The sequence below is a fragment of the Leptopilina boulardi genome, unplaced genomic scaffold, assembly GCF_019393585.1.
Source record: "Leptopilina boulardi isolate dan_hultmark-lab unplaced genomic scaffold, ZJU_Lbou_2.1 LbouV2_32, whole genome shotgun sequence".
Classification (NCBI taxonomy): Eukaryota; Metazoa; Arthropoda; class Insecta; order Hymenoptera; family Figitidae; genus Leptopilina; species Leptopilina boulardi.
The window spans coordinates 1,060,016-1,075,000 of NW_026137885.1; the positions used below are offsets into that span (position 1 = coordinate 1,060,016).

The following is a 14,985-nucleotide window of genomic DNA, read 5'->3' on the forward strand; positions in this document are numbered from 1 at the left end:
TAATTAATAAATATTATATGAGGAAATATATATATATATATATTGATAGTCTGAGATGCCTCGCAAGTTTTTTTTTTCTTTTTGCTCGCTTGATAGAGTCGCAGAGCACTACTCAAGCGAATAGGACGTTCCGCTTGAAAGGCATTGACAGAATCGAACGTCTAGTCTAGACAAAACGTTTCTAAAAGACACGAAACATTACCCTATGTTTGCAAATATTATATTGTCGTGAGTCATGCAAAGTTTATATCCGCACTTTCAAAAATATTCAAAGTTGCAATTTTTATTTTCACCTCTATATATGTAGTTCATAATTATATTTAGTCAATTGAATTTTATTTGTTTCAAATACAGAAATTATTGGTTTAAATAAATACAGTTTATTTGATTAAAATAAAAATTTACTTGATTCAAATATAAATATTTATTTGATAACGCGATTATTTGAATCAAGTAAATTTTTATTCGAATCAAATAAACTATATATATTTAAACCAATAATTTCTATATTTGAAACAAATAAAATTAAAGTGACAAAAATTATTTGATTCAAAAAAATATTTATTTGATTAATAGTAACCAATTATTTGAATCAAATAAATTTTTTTTGTACCTACTACAAAAAAAAATTCAGTAGAGTTTTAAGCTTTTGTTCTTACTAATTCATATTTAGAGAGTACGTTTTGGCGCAAAATTAAGTTGATGCAATAGCAGTTTTTTTTTCTCAGAGTAGATGCTGTTATGGACCAAAAAAAAAACAAATTTTAATGAAGTACAAGAAAAAATGTTTATTATAATAATTTCACGATGCATACTGTATATAATTACCTGTAGTAATGGAATATAAATTAACTAACGAGAATCGTTAATTGCACACACACACATACAAAGCTTCGAAAAAAGTTGGAAGAAAGGATTGAGAAAGCAGAAAAAAGTTTCTTTCAAATGAAAACGAATAGATGCAACCGATTGGCTTATTCGGACTCTATAGGGGATAATGCGTAATGAGAGTGCGGCCCCAGTGGCGTGGGTGCTTTATTCTTTTTTTTTTTTTTTTTTTCGTTTCTTGTTGTAGGTATTAAGCCTGCGCAAATCCAACAGATAACGATCCTATCCAAGGTGGTATCCCACTCTTCAAACTTTAATAGGTCTTTGCTTCGTCGTACCTAACGGATATATAGTGATTCATAATTGCAAAATTGTTCTTAAATGGTGTTCCTACGGCATTTTTTTTCCAATTATCACATTCTTATTTCTTTCATCCAAGATTTCTTAGACTGTTAATTTATCTAATATATGTGATGCCCCACGAGAAAACAGAGGTTATATTTCAAAATTTTAAAGCACTAAGAACCGAATCGATAAAACAACTTATTATCAATCGGTAAAGAAATCATCTGCATTATCATCGATCGGTAAAACAGACTTGCGACTGAATTTTACTGAAAGTAAATATATATATATATTTAATCAGTAAAATCACTTATTCTTCAGTGAGATAATTAGAAATAAATTTTAGTTTTTGTTGATGCGCGTGTAGTGTAAATCTGATTCGTTCAAGAATTATAAAGAAGCATCATTAATTTTTTTCTTCTTCTTTTTTTTTTTGCACAGTCGATTTACATAATGCTAATGTAGAAAATCAGACATGAACTCGGATCGAAGAACAATTAGTGTCTCGCTCTAAAAAAGGCCTTGTTTGCTTTTAATAAAGCAATTAGCGTTCGTCGCATTAGTCTAATTAGAGTCAGTAACCAGATACCGTATTAGGGTATATGAAGCTTTGGAAAACTTGTCTCGTAATATGTCGTATCCACGCGCCAAGAAGGCTATCAATTTAAATTACCTGTATTTATATATATATATATATATATATATATATATATATACTCTTGTCTCGGGGGAAGAAACACGTCTGCATGACTAGTCGCATCACTTATTTTTTTGTCACTCTTTCTAGATTCCTTTCACTCTTATATTTATATATATATAGATATTTTCCTTAAGGCTCTTGAGCCAATACTATATAACACAGTTTGCCCTATTTAAAATCAGGTTTCCCTTTTTGAAATAAACTAAATTTTTCACAATAAAAAAAAGTGTTAACAATTAAAGAAAGTGTACTAATATTTTAATACAGTTTTTTTTTATTTTAGGAGTTTTTGCTTTTATTGAATTATTTAAAATTATTTAAATTATTCAAAACAGTTATAAACTATTATTATATTTAAAAATGTTAAGATAATATCGTTATTTTGTTGTTACAAACAGAAAATAGTTCAGAATTAACAGTCAAAAAGAAGTGTTTTATGTGGCTGCGTGGTTAGAGTACACGGCTCGCGTCCCAAATGTCCTGGGTTCGATTCCCCATGCGTGAGAAATTTTTTCTAAATTCTTGTGTTTTAATTTAACTTGTGTACACCTAGAGAAATGTTTTATTTGAACTAAATATAATATATTTGAGTTAAATAAACGTATATTTGTCTCAAAGCCCATATTTATTTGGCATACAAATAAAATTTTTTTGTTTAAATCAAATAAATATTTATTTAGCTCTATATTATTTCTCTGGGTGTAAAATAGGAATATAATTTCATAAAAATATCGGCTCGATTCACATTTATCTTTTTTTATAATTTTAAGTATTACAAAAAATTATTTTACTTGAGATAAAATCGGAATTAAAATAATCGCGTATACACTTTCGCCTACAGTGAGCTTATCTTTTTGATATCCTTTCCCTCGGATCGTTTTGATAAAAAGTGAATTTAAATCGCGATTATAAAATGCGCAGAGGATGAGAAAGAAAGATAGTGAAATTTATGAATGGGATTTTTTTTTTAAATAATTTTTGCAAAAATTAGTAATCGTTTCTTAATATAATATGTTTGTTTTTTTGTTTTATTTTATTTTTGTAAGATCTAGTATTTATTTTCTTATAGTTCACCCCTTGTATATGAAAGCACGCATTTTGATAAATATTATTTTATCACGTAAGGGTATTACATTTCTTGAAGTATAAATAAAAATTCTACTTGGCAGCACATACAGAGAAAAGAAAGTAGGCCTGATATTGTGAGAGGCTTTAGATTCTGAAAAAAAAACCGTAAATGGTGTATTTATATATATATATATATATATATATATATATATATATATATATATATATATGGTAGATATTGGAAATCGATTGTAATAAACGACCCCCAAATTGGAAATAAAAGACTTTCAAATACACACAAATAAAATGCCGGTGAACAGAGGAAAAATGGGATTTTTTTTTGTATAGCGGAAAATACATTCGACGCTTTTAAGAAATGGAATTTTTATTAAACTGGGAAATTGGAAGTTTTAATAATTTGATTTTATAATATTATTGTTTTTATATTATTTTTATATTGTTTTAATATAATTTTTGTTTTTTTTATGTTTGCTTTAATAAGGTTTTGTTTTTAATAATTTCTTTTTCTCTATATGTTTCAGGTGAGTACTGATTTTTGTTTCTTCCAATATGCAGAAGTAGTAAGTACCAAAAATGTTACCTTTATAATTTTGTTAGAAATTGGATCTAAATCTGAATTAGTATTTTTTGACTAATTCAACTGTGTCGATTCGATAAATTAGTCAAAACGGTTACTAATTCGCATTTAATTAACGAATCGGTAGAATTGAATTGAAAAATACTAATTCAGATTTAAACTTTATAGGTACTAAATTGTCATTTGGTTCTATTTTGATACTTAAAATCGGTACTATTTAAGTACTTTTTTTGTACCAAAACAAATATTGAAATTATATAGTTTAAATTTCAAAAAAAGTACCAATTTAAAGATTTTAATACAATCCCCAATCTTTCACGAACTTTTCGGAGATGGAAACATATTTTTCAATTAAAAATTTTAGATTTCTGTTATATATCAATGAGACTCGAATTTCTTTGTGTTTATCGTCATTAATGAATGATTCAAGTTCAGATAAAATCATTACACTTGTCGAAATATTTTGATTAAAGATGCGCGTGTTTGAAAATCTTTGTTAATTTTTTCAAAATTCTTTTATTAGAAATTAATCTTGCGCCACACTATTGAATCGAAATTGATTAATGGATTTTCGTTGCCGGGCACTCATATAAGGTCTTATCCTCTTGGATAATTTGAAAGCAGTTGTTGAACACAGCAAGTGTGCTCGGTCAAGGATATCGCTTCTTGTATATACGGGAATTATTCTTTTTCCAACATCCACGAAGAAACGATTTAAAATGATTCAATGCTCCCCTGCTGTTTTGGTTTTAAACAGAGGGAGAGGTGCAGCAGGTTAATCGTGACGTAACATCCGGGAGGGGTACCACACGAGAAATAAGAAGGTGGAAAATGGAAGAAGTGAATTGGCGAAGCGTGCAGACATTCGGTTGTTACACTCTTGTATAGAGCTTAGTCACTATCCATTTCTCATCTCTTTCTAACTCTTTACCAGCCTCGAATCATTAGTACTTCTCTTTGTCCCTCTCTCTCTCTCTCTCTTTAGACTCCTTTTCTATCTAGCAATCTCTTTGTCTAATATATCTTACTCTTTCTGTCCTCTTGAAAATCTTCTAGAACTTTACTTCACCTTCTCTCTCTCTCTCTCTCTCTCTTTTTCTCTCTGTGTTTCTTTTTCTCGCGACGTGTTTTATCCGCGACCATTGCCACATCGCATTCCCCAAGTATGAATCACTCACAAGTATAAGAACCTGACGTTGAACCGTGAAAATGTGTAATTCTACCAGCACTGAGAGAAGCCTATTTTCAATGTAATTAAAATATGAAATCTTTTTTTTTTAGTTTCTGAAATCATTTTCTCTTCTATATATCGTAATTTTTTAGTTTTATTTAAAAACAAAAAATGCCAACAAGACTGAAAATGATTCATTGCACTTTAAACATCGTTTTATATAACGGTGCAATATATTCCACAGAGTAGGTTTAGCGTCTTAACTTTCCAGTTTATTGTTCCATATTTTCCTCAGATTTTGCTGATAAATAACACAGATTTTCGAACTTTATAAAAAGACATATAAAAAATTATTTAAAAAAAAAACCCTATATAAAAGTACTCATTCTCTAAATCTAGTAACTTTTGACTATTTAACAGAATTTAACTAACTTGACATGTAACAGAATTGGCACTTGACCGACTTTTTTCGGCGCAAATTTCATATATCATTAAAATTGCGATTATGGTCAAATTTTGAAATTCGCGCCGAAATAAGTCGGTCAAGTGACATAATTCTGCTACAAAAAAAAAAAAAGAAATTAAAATGTTAATCACAATGAGAACAAGGTTGTTGAACTTTTTCTCCTTTTTTTTTTTTTTATTTATCTATAGTCACTTCCGTTTCATATATATTCTTTTTTCTTTTGATTGAAGGATCTGGAATAAAGTTTTTCATTTTCTTTTTGATTCTCTTGTGAATGAAGCGTGAGAAATGTGGCATTCGATTCGAATTATATATATAGCTTTCTCCAGCAATTATAAGATGTACATTCGATCTATCGATCAACGTCATTGGCTCAAGTTTATTGACCGTTATTAACGCTGACTCGTCATAATCACATGTACTATATATATGACGCTTCACGGTGAAAGGGGACCTTTGCAAAAAAAAAAAAAAAATTAGGTTATGTTCGTGACTTTTGGAGTGAAAATATAGGCAGCTTAATATCAAACCACTGCGTCTTCATTAGATCGGAAATTGTCGGTTCTAGCAATTTTTTCTTCGGAAAATGGAAAAAAATATTTTTTATTTTCCGAAGCAATGGACGAAAATTTCGAACTGTTGCAAGAATTGAAAGTATAGTAAAAATTACTTTATTTTTATTTTCCATTGATTATATAGTAAATTTAATTTGGCATTAAGCTGCTGCAACTAAAATCGATCAGATGCCCGCTTATCTCCTCCTGGATGAACAAATTCCATAATACCGTAATCCATCTCTTCCAGCTGAAAGGTTGACGGCACTTTCAAGAGTCAACTCCCCGGTCACGCGTCGCATGAACAAGTTGTCTCTGTCATTTTCTTCACAATACTCATAATGTATTGATAAATCCCTAGAAGACAAATGTATACATTTTGTCGTGACAATGGTGCTAATCAGAAAAAAAAAATTACTATACAAGGAAGCATTTATTAATAGGATAGAACTTTTGTTCAAAAATTTGTTACGGATATTGTAAGATTCTTCAAAAAGATTATACCGAATATCCAAAATAAAATAGAAATCAATTTTGATATTAAACCAAAATTTTTACGATAATTTAATTTTATCAATTTTTGGAATCTATTTTGCTATTTAAGTGAACGAAATCGTTAAATAGAATCTTTAGTGGTTTTTAGGGTCCTTTGATTTAGGAATATTGGAACATTTTTTTGTTTATACTTTTCGACCCCAAATTTGGCTTCTCTTCAGTAATTTATTATTTTCTCTATAGTTACTACTAAGGAGCCAAGGGTCGAAACGTATAAACAAAAAAATGTTTTAATATTCGTAAATTAAAGACCCTGAAAACCAATAAAGATATTCTATTTAACAATTTAATTGTTACAATAAATTTCCTTTAAACCAAAAATTAACATTTTGAGACAATTAAAATTTTTTGAAAATTTTTTTTTTACCAGAAACAACTTTGTCAAGCGAAATAAAGATGTTCCGAGAAACCGATAAATAAAATCCTCCGCACATCTGCGGCATATCTCATCCTTTTTAAGAGCATCTAAATTATCTTTTCCCATTGTGCAACTTTATAAACTGTTCTGCAATTCTGCATTAAAAGCATTTCAAAAATGGCATTAACAATATGCCACGCCTCAAAAAATTTATATGCATCATAATTTCTAAAGAATGAATTAAAAATTGTCAATATAGGGAAACTCTTAATCTGTAATGACAAAAAAAATTTTTTGACAAAAACATTTTTAAAAACCAAAATTTTATGTCCTTTCAAAAAAAAAAATTGTTGCGGGTACAACCAAAATTTTGAGTTAAATATAGGAGAAAGGCAAAATTTGGCCAACACTATATATATTGGAACATTCAAAATTTTGTTTGCGCAACAAATTAATAATTTGTTGTCAAAACTTAATTCTTTAAAAACAATCAAAACCTTCTTGTAAATTTTTAAAATTTTTGTTGAAAATTTTCTCTTAATCGCAGACGCTATATTGTCTAAATTGGAGAAGGATAATTTTCATTTGTTCTTCAATGTTATTTCAATGTCAAGTGACTGTTGAAAGTCCAATTAAGATAATATACGCATACGCTAAAAAGCCAATTGTTCATTTTTAATTTTGTTAATTGATGTTCTTGTGTACATATATACATATTCTCATTTGATGCTTTCTGATACCGGTTAGCCCGGAGGAAAAAAGTTTTTTACTCGACCCACACACGCTCACATATATTACCTATTTTAATCTAAAAAGGGGCAGGGCACAATGGTAGGAAATACATTTTACTGTTGTGGACGGTGAGTGACGTTTAATAGTGCGAAGGAGTGCCCCCCCCTCTCTCTCTCTCTCTCTTGAAGAAATTGATGCTCCGTTAACCATCATCTTTTTCTCGAGAAAAATATTTTTATATATCCCTTTTTTCTTTGAAATTCTCTCTCTAAATATATATATATACATACAGCTTCTGATAATCATTATTCTGTTTTGTGATTTTCCTTACGTTCCGGTACAACCATGTGGTTTTTGCTGATATTTTATGTATTTATGACATCCGGCTCTTTTTTTATATAATAGGAAAGTAATAACTTATAAAAATTAATAGAAAATTTAAATGCATGAGAAGGGGGGAAAAAAATTGAAATTTATCCTTTTTTTTGCTGTATTTTTCGTTGAAAATGGAGGAAAAAGGGGTAAATTTTAATTTTTGCTCCAGTTTTTCATAGAAATAGAGAAAAAAAGGGTTAAATTACAATTTTTACTCCAATTTTTGCCTAGAAATAGAGCAAGAAGCATGTTAATTTTAATTTTTGCTTTACTTTCAACAAAAAAATAGAGTAAACAGGGTTAAATGTTAATTTTTGCTCTATATGTTTTCGTATACAAATAGAGTAAAAAGTGTTAAATTTTAATTTTTGCTACATTTTAAACGAAAATTAGAACAAAAATTAAAATTTAACCCTTCTTGCTATGTATATATCTAGGAAAAACTGGAGCAAAAATTAAAATTTAACCCTTTTTACTCTATTTTTTTTTATTGAAAATAGAGCAAAAATTAAAATTGCCTGCTTTTTGCTCTATGTTTACGTACAAATAGAGGAAAAAGGGTTAAATTTAAATTTTTTCTACATTTCAAACGAAAATTAGAACAAAAATTAAAATTTAACCCTTCTTGCTCTATTTCTAGAAAAAAACTGAAGTGAAAATCGTAATTCAACCCTTTCTGCTCTATTTTTCACTGAAAATATGGAACAAAAAGGATTAAATTTTAATTTTTACTCCTGTTTTTTTGTAAAAATAGAGTAAAATGGATTGAATTTCGGTTTTTGCTCTTTTTTCAAAGAATAATTTTAAATTTAACCCTTTTTACTATATTTTATTGTTAAAAAATGTACAGCAAAAATTTGAAATTTAACCCTTTTTACTACATTTTTCGTTAAAAATGGAGGAAAAAAGGGGTAAATAAATTTTTTTTGCTCTAGTTTTTCTTAAAAATAGAAGAAAAAGGGTTAAATTTCCATTTTTTTTCCATTTTCAACGAAAAAAAAGATTAAAAAGGAGTAAAATTTTAAATTTTTCTCTTAAAAACAGAGCAAAATTGTAAATTTAACCCTTTGTGCTCCAGATTCAATGAAAATAGAGCAAAAATAAAAATTTAACCATTTTGTTCTTTTATTTTTACAAAAAAACTGCAAGGAAAAAAAGTAGTTGCTTAAAAAATGATTACTGATGTTTGCTATCGGATTTATTAAAATTAGCAGCCACAACTAAATTTTTTTCTATAACAACGAAAAAGTTTGCTGTGATAAACAATATCGGTATATTAATTTTTAAAAAATTACTGTCACAGCAAATTTGTTCGCTGGCCCTATATTAGCTATATGTAATTTGATGTGACAGCAAATAGTTCGCTGCCACAGCAAACTTTTTCTATATGCGTGTGGAGAAAAAAATTAAATTTATCCCTTTTTTCTCCATTTTTAACGAAAAATATATCACAGAAGAAACGCTGGATAAATTTTGTTGCGGGTAATTTTAACCAATGCTAATTCACATAGACAGTGTCGCCCTCAACTTGGATAAAATTTGTTGCAGTTAATTTTTATACCGATTTTAGGGTAAAAATTCTACTTTTTTTTAGTGATAGTAAGAAGGGTTAAATTTTGGTTTTTGCTCTATTTTCAACGAATAATTTTAAATTTAACCCTTTTTACTATATTTTATTGTTAAAAAATACAGCAAAAATTTGAAATTTAACCCTTTTTACTATATTTTATTGTTAAAAAATACAGCAAAAATTTGAAATTTAACCCTTTTTACTACATTTTTCGTTGAAAATGGAGAAAAAAAGGGGTAAATTAAATTTTTTTTGCTCTAGTTTTTCTTAAAAATAGAACAAAAAGGGTTAAATTTCCATTTTTTTCCATTTTCAACGAAAAAAGATTAAAAAGTAGTAAAATTTTAAATTTTTCTCTTAAAAATAAAGCAAAATTGTAAATTTAACCCTTTGTGCTCCAGATTCAACGAAAATTAGAGCAAAAATTGAAATTTATCCCTATTTGTTGTATTTTTCTAACAAAAAATAAATCGAACTACGCATATCTGACTTGTAAACGATAATCCACATTCAGAGAAATTTTTTTTTGTGAACTAAATATAATATACAGTGGAACCTCGATTATTCGAACCTCTATTATCCGAACCGAAAAACATTTTATCCGAACTTCTATTATCCGAACTATTTTTTGGTCTCCCGAATTTTAAATTTTATTTTCTCTATTTATTTTATCATTCAAAGCAAAATAACCAAATTTATGCCAAAAAAATCTTAAAAATTTACGAATTTTCTGAGTTTTTAATATATTATTAATTAATACATATTTACATATATGTATATACTTATGTATATTTAAAAACATATGTATTAAGTTAAATATATATAGTTCAACTGTACATTTTTTTACTTTAATTATTAAAAAAAATTAAAATCTCTATTATCCGAATTTTCGATTATCCGAACCCGGCCTTGCCTAGATTAGTTCGGATAATCGAGGTTCCACTGTATTTGAGTTTAATAAACTTATATTTGTCTCACAGCCTACTTATTTGACATACAAATAAATTTTTTTATTTAAATCAAATAAATATTTATTTGAATCAATCAAATGTTTTTTAGGCTGTGTAATAAATATATCATTTCTCTGGGTGCAAGATTCGATTCTCAGCGTATAGTGAAAAATTTTTTTCCGCAAATAAGAAAAAATTAAATTAAATAATAAATAGTAATAAATAAATAAGAATTTAAGGGATAGTCAAAATATTTACATAAGGGGTAATAAAATTTTTGTTTGTTTAAAATTTTTTTTTCTTTTTTTTTTTGAGGATACAGTTTGCATGTTGAATATTATAAGTGATTAAAGTGACGGGTTTCTGGAAAAGAGGGGAAAGGTGGTGGGGAGGGCCAGAGAAGGGTCTACAGACAAGAATTGTCAGACAAACGGGGGTGGCCGTGTGACTCACGAACCGGTGCCGACGTTCATTGCGGATTCCCCGCCAGTTCATCGCGAAACGCCACGCCTAAAACATTCGTGCGGTGAACTTTTCTTCAACAAACATTGTCTGGCGAAAAAGTAAAATTAGTTTTGATTATAATCAGTGTGGCGCTCGTATCGGAAAACTATATACACATAATATATATATATATATATTTTTCAAATTGGTTTTGCGGCTTTTGAAAACTTCTTGCCCTTCCTCAATTTGTGTACGTTATTAAAATTTTAATTAATATTTTTTTTGGTTTTACATTAATTTGTGTGATATATATTTTTGTTTTTAATTATCGTTTTGTGCAAAAAAAGAGGATTATTTTTAGTTTTGTTTCCTGGTGATTCGAGAACTTTTTTTTTTCATTTAATTGGATATATTGGAAAATTGTTTTTGATTATTTGAAAAATTTTTCATTGGGTTTGTACGCATTTTGAGTATATTTTTTAATTTTATCATTATTTGTTTTTTGTATTATAAATTTTTTATTTTTAATTATACATCCAGAGAGAAATGATATATTTGTCTCACAGTTTGATAAATATTTATATTTAATTCAAATAAATTTTTATTTGATTTAAATAAAAAAATTTTATTTACGCCAAATAAATAATCTTTGAGACAAATATAAATTTATTTAACTCAAATATATTATATTTGATATAAATAAAATATATTTCTTTGGGTGTATTTTATTTTATACACTGAAAATAAAAATTTATTTGATTCAAATAATTGTTTACTTTAATACATATTATCAAATAAATATTATTTACTTGATGCAAATAATTATTAAAAATAAATAAATAAATTGAATTAAATAATATTAATTAATTAACAATTAAATAATATTAAATAATGTATTTGAACCAATAATTTCTTTTTTTGAATGAAATACAATTTAATTCACTCAAACAATAATTATTTAATACAAATAAATATTTATTTGATATTTTAAATAAGCGATTATTTAAATAAAATAAATTTTTTCGGTGTATTTATTTATATTTCATTTTTATTTCATTTTTATTTATATTTTATGTTAAATTTTTTTCATATTTTTTAAAAATAAAATTAAAATATAGTTTTAAATCTTTTTCTTTCGTTTTTTTAAATCAATAATTAATTAATAATCTAGTTTCTTCGGGAACAATATAATTTTAATATATTATTTTTTTTTTTAATTTGATATTATTCGATATTAGTAAACTATATTCTTCAGTATTATTACATTATATTGTGTATAGACAACAAATGATAAGAGAAATGTCTGTTATTAAATAAAATTTGTTGACATGACTTTGATTTTGAAAATAGACGAAAATTTTCTCATTTCGATAGAAAGTTGTAAATTAATTTTGTAAAAATTTTATTTCACTGTAGATTATAATTATTAATTATTATATAAAATTTTTATTTTTTTACCACATTGAGCATAGTACAAAAAATGTTTTCTCTTCTTTTTTTTGGGTAGGGGATCGATTTTCTTTTATGTCGTATAAAAACCACATATATATATAAACTTTGGTTGGCTTATTTTATGAATCACTTTTCTTCCACAAAGGTCACAGATTTTTTTTTTTTTTTTTTTATTGATTCCATCAATATTATGTTGCCAAATATATTTTTAGGGTTTGGAAAAATATTTTTGTTTTTCTCAATTTAATATTTTTCTTTTTTAAATATTGTATTTTCAAGAATATATATATATATATATATATATATATAAAGTGTTGGGCTTAATAGAATATTTATAATGCTTAAAAGTCTCTAAAAAAAAAATTCCCCCCTTGTAATGAGTTTTGTCAGTCACGCATGTCTTTTTTGACAAATCGATAAAAAGGCCTATCGTTGTCATTTGAATATATAGTTTGAAAGAAAAAAAAAAATAATTCGATTAACTTTCGATATTAATTCGAAATTCGAAATTTCGAGAAAAATGAAAGATAATTCCAGAGTGCTTTTTTTATTTTTCAAACTCGATGAAGTATTTTTTTTTTTTTTTTTTTTTTTTACTTTTTTCATTATTTAATGTTTCGCAATATTTTTTTTTTAAATTAAAAATTAAAAAATTTTTTTTTAAATAGGCAAGAAAAAGAGTTTAAAAAAATATTCTAATACTGTTTTAAAAACTACACTCAGAGAAATGGTATATTTGTCTCCGAGCCTATTAACTCATTTATTTGTTGCAAATATATTTTATTTCATTGAAATAAAAAATTTATTTGAGCCAAAGAAAAATTTATTTCTGACAAATAAAATTTTTATTTACGCCAAATAAATAAGTTAGTAGGCTCTGAGACAAATATACGTTTATTTAATTCAAATATATTTTATTTGGTTCAAATAAATCATTTCTCTGATAATACCAATATTGACCTGTTTTTATTATTTGTTAGACTTTTTAAAATTCATTTTAAGATTTTTAAAATCCTTTTTTAATAAGTATAATAATTTATTTTTTATACTTATTTAAAAAGTTAGGTTCTGTTCGCTTACTTTTTATTTTAACGCATCCGAAAATTAAATAATTATTATTTTTTTTATAGGTAATAATTATTGTAATAATATTTCTTATTATTATTATTATCATTATTATTAATATTATTATTATTACTATATGAGTTTTATTGCTATGAAAAATTAAAAGATACTAAAATATAATTTGGTTTTTAAAGGGATAATAATTATTTTTTTTTTTGCGAAAAAAATAAATCAAAAATATTTGTTTATTTAATATATATAGTAATTATATAATTATTTACGCAATATATCTTACTATACGATCGGAATTGTGTTGACTCATCGCTTTAGCAAAGTTTACAGTATTTAGAGGGTAAAAAGGAAGGCGTGTCACGTGTCTAGGACATTTGTAACTCAATGACGAATTTTGTATTACGTATATTACTTCCCTTTTGAGTTCAATATTATTCTATTCTTATATCCCTCAACATATTTTTATTATACCTTTGAGATAAAATTTATAGTTTTATCTAAAATTTTCCCCAAAGGAATAATATATATATATAAATCAACTCAAGTGAATAAATTCCAATTTTTAAAAATATTTTTTCTTGATACCCAGAAATGTTTTATTTGAACTAAATCTAGAATATATTTGAGTTAAATAAACGTATATTTGTCTCAGCCGATTTATTTGGCGTAAATAAATTTTTTTTATTTAAAACAAATAAATATTTATTTGAAACAAATAAATATATATTTGAATCAAATAAATATTTATTTTGCTCTGAGAAAAATAAGTATTCTCTTAAAATTTGAAATATAATTTATATATTATGTACATATGTACCGTATGTACATACTCCCCTGACGTGAACATTATTTTGATTTCACGCATTGAATCCCTCTCTCGACCAATGGGAAATTTGCCGGTTGGTATGAGAGTGCACTGAGGCAAACACGTGCCTCTTCGATTGACTATAATAGTTCCGATATACAATTAGACAGAATTTATTCACTATTTACTATTCTATATTTAGAAAAATTTTATATAATAAATTGACGGGGAATTTATATCAATTTAACGCGCTTTTAATAAAGAGACGCGAGCAAAAAATTATAGGTTATGTTATCATAATTATATGTTATGTTAACATAATTATTATAGGTTATGTTATCATAATTATAGGTTATGTTAACATAATTATAAAAAGTTAAGTTATCATAATTATTAAAGGTTATGTTATCATAATTATTAAAGGTTATGTTATCATAATTATTATAGGTTATGTTATCATAATTATAGGTTATGTTATCATAATTATAGGTTATGTTAACATAATTATTATAGGTTATGTTATCATAATTATAGGTTATGTTATCATAATTATAGGTTATGTTATCATAATTATAGGTTATGTTATCATAATTATAGGTTATGTTAACCTAATTATTATAGGTTATGTTAACACAATTATTATAGGTTATGTTATAATTGTATGTTATGTTAACATTATTATAGGTTGTTATCATAATTATAGGTTATGTTAACATAATTATTATAGGTTATGTTAACATAACCTTTTTTTCTTTCTAAAAGTCTCTTTCGTCAGAAATAGGAATCAAATTTTAGAGTAGGGATGAAGCTATTTTTTTTTTTCTTTAAACATTTTTAATTTAAACTCAAAGTGGTTTTATTAAAATAAAAATATTTGTAAAAATGATTGATATATGCAATTATTATATCATGATGCATTAGGTCGATCAACGTACCT

General features: G+C 25.9%; 2 protein-coding genes and 1 long non-coding RNA gene across 5 annotated transcripts in view; 2 read left to right on the forward strand and 1 right to left on the reverse strand.

The window, feature by feature from the left end:
• Window positions 1-14,985, forward strand: part of LOC127284172 (FK506-binding protein 5-like) — a 63,050-nt gene that overhangs the window by 28,568 nt on the left and 19,497 nt on the right. The window lies entirely within an intron of this gene.
• The window catches only part of LOC127284197 (uncharacterized), a 39,641-nt gene that overhangs the window by 19,463 nt on the left and 5,193 nt on the right, over window positions 1-14,985 (reverse strand). The window contains exon 1 of one of the 3 annotated variants that reach the window (XR_007843444.1): window positions 14,984-14,985. This exon is cut by the window's right edge and continues 72 nt beyond it. The exons of the other annotated variants lie outside the window; for them this stretch is intronic. This is a non-coding gene — a long non-coding RNA (uncharacterized LOC127284197). The remainder of the gene's footprint in view (window positions 1-14,983) is intronic. 3 annotated transcript variants of the gene reach the window in all.
• Window positions 10,675-14,985, forward strand: part of LOC127284189 (60S ribosomal protein L10) — an 88,066-nt gene continuing 83,755 nt past the window's right edge. Inside the window, exon 1 of the mRNA XM_051309514.1 lies at window positions 10,675-10,691. The gene's annotated coding sequence lies outside the window, so the exon portion shown is untranslated. The remainder of the gene's footprint in view (window positions 10,692-14,985) is intronic.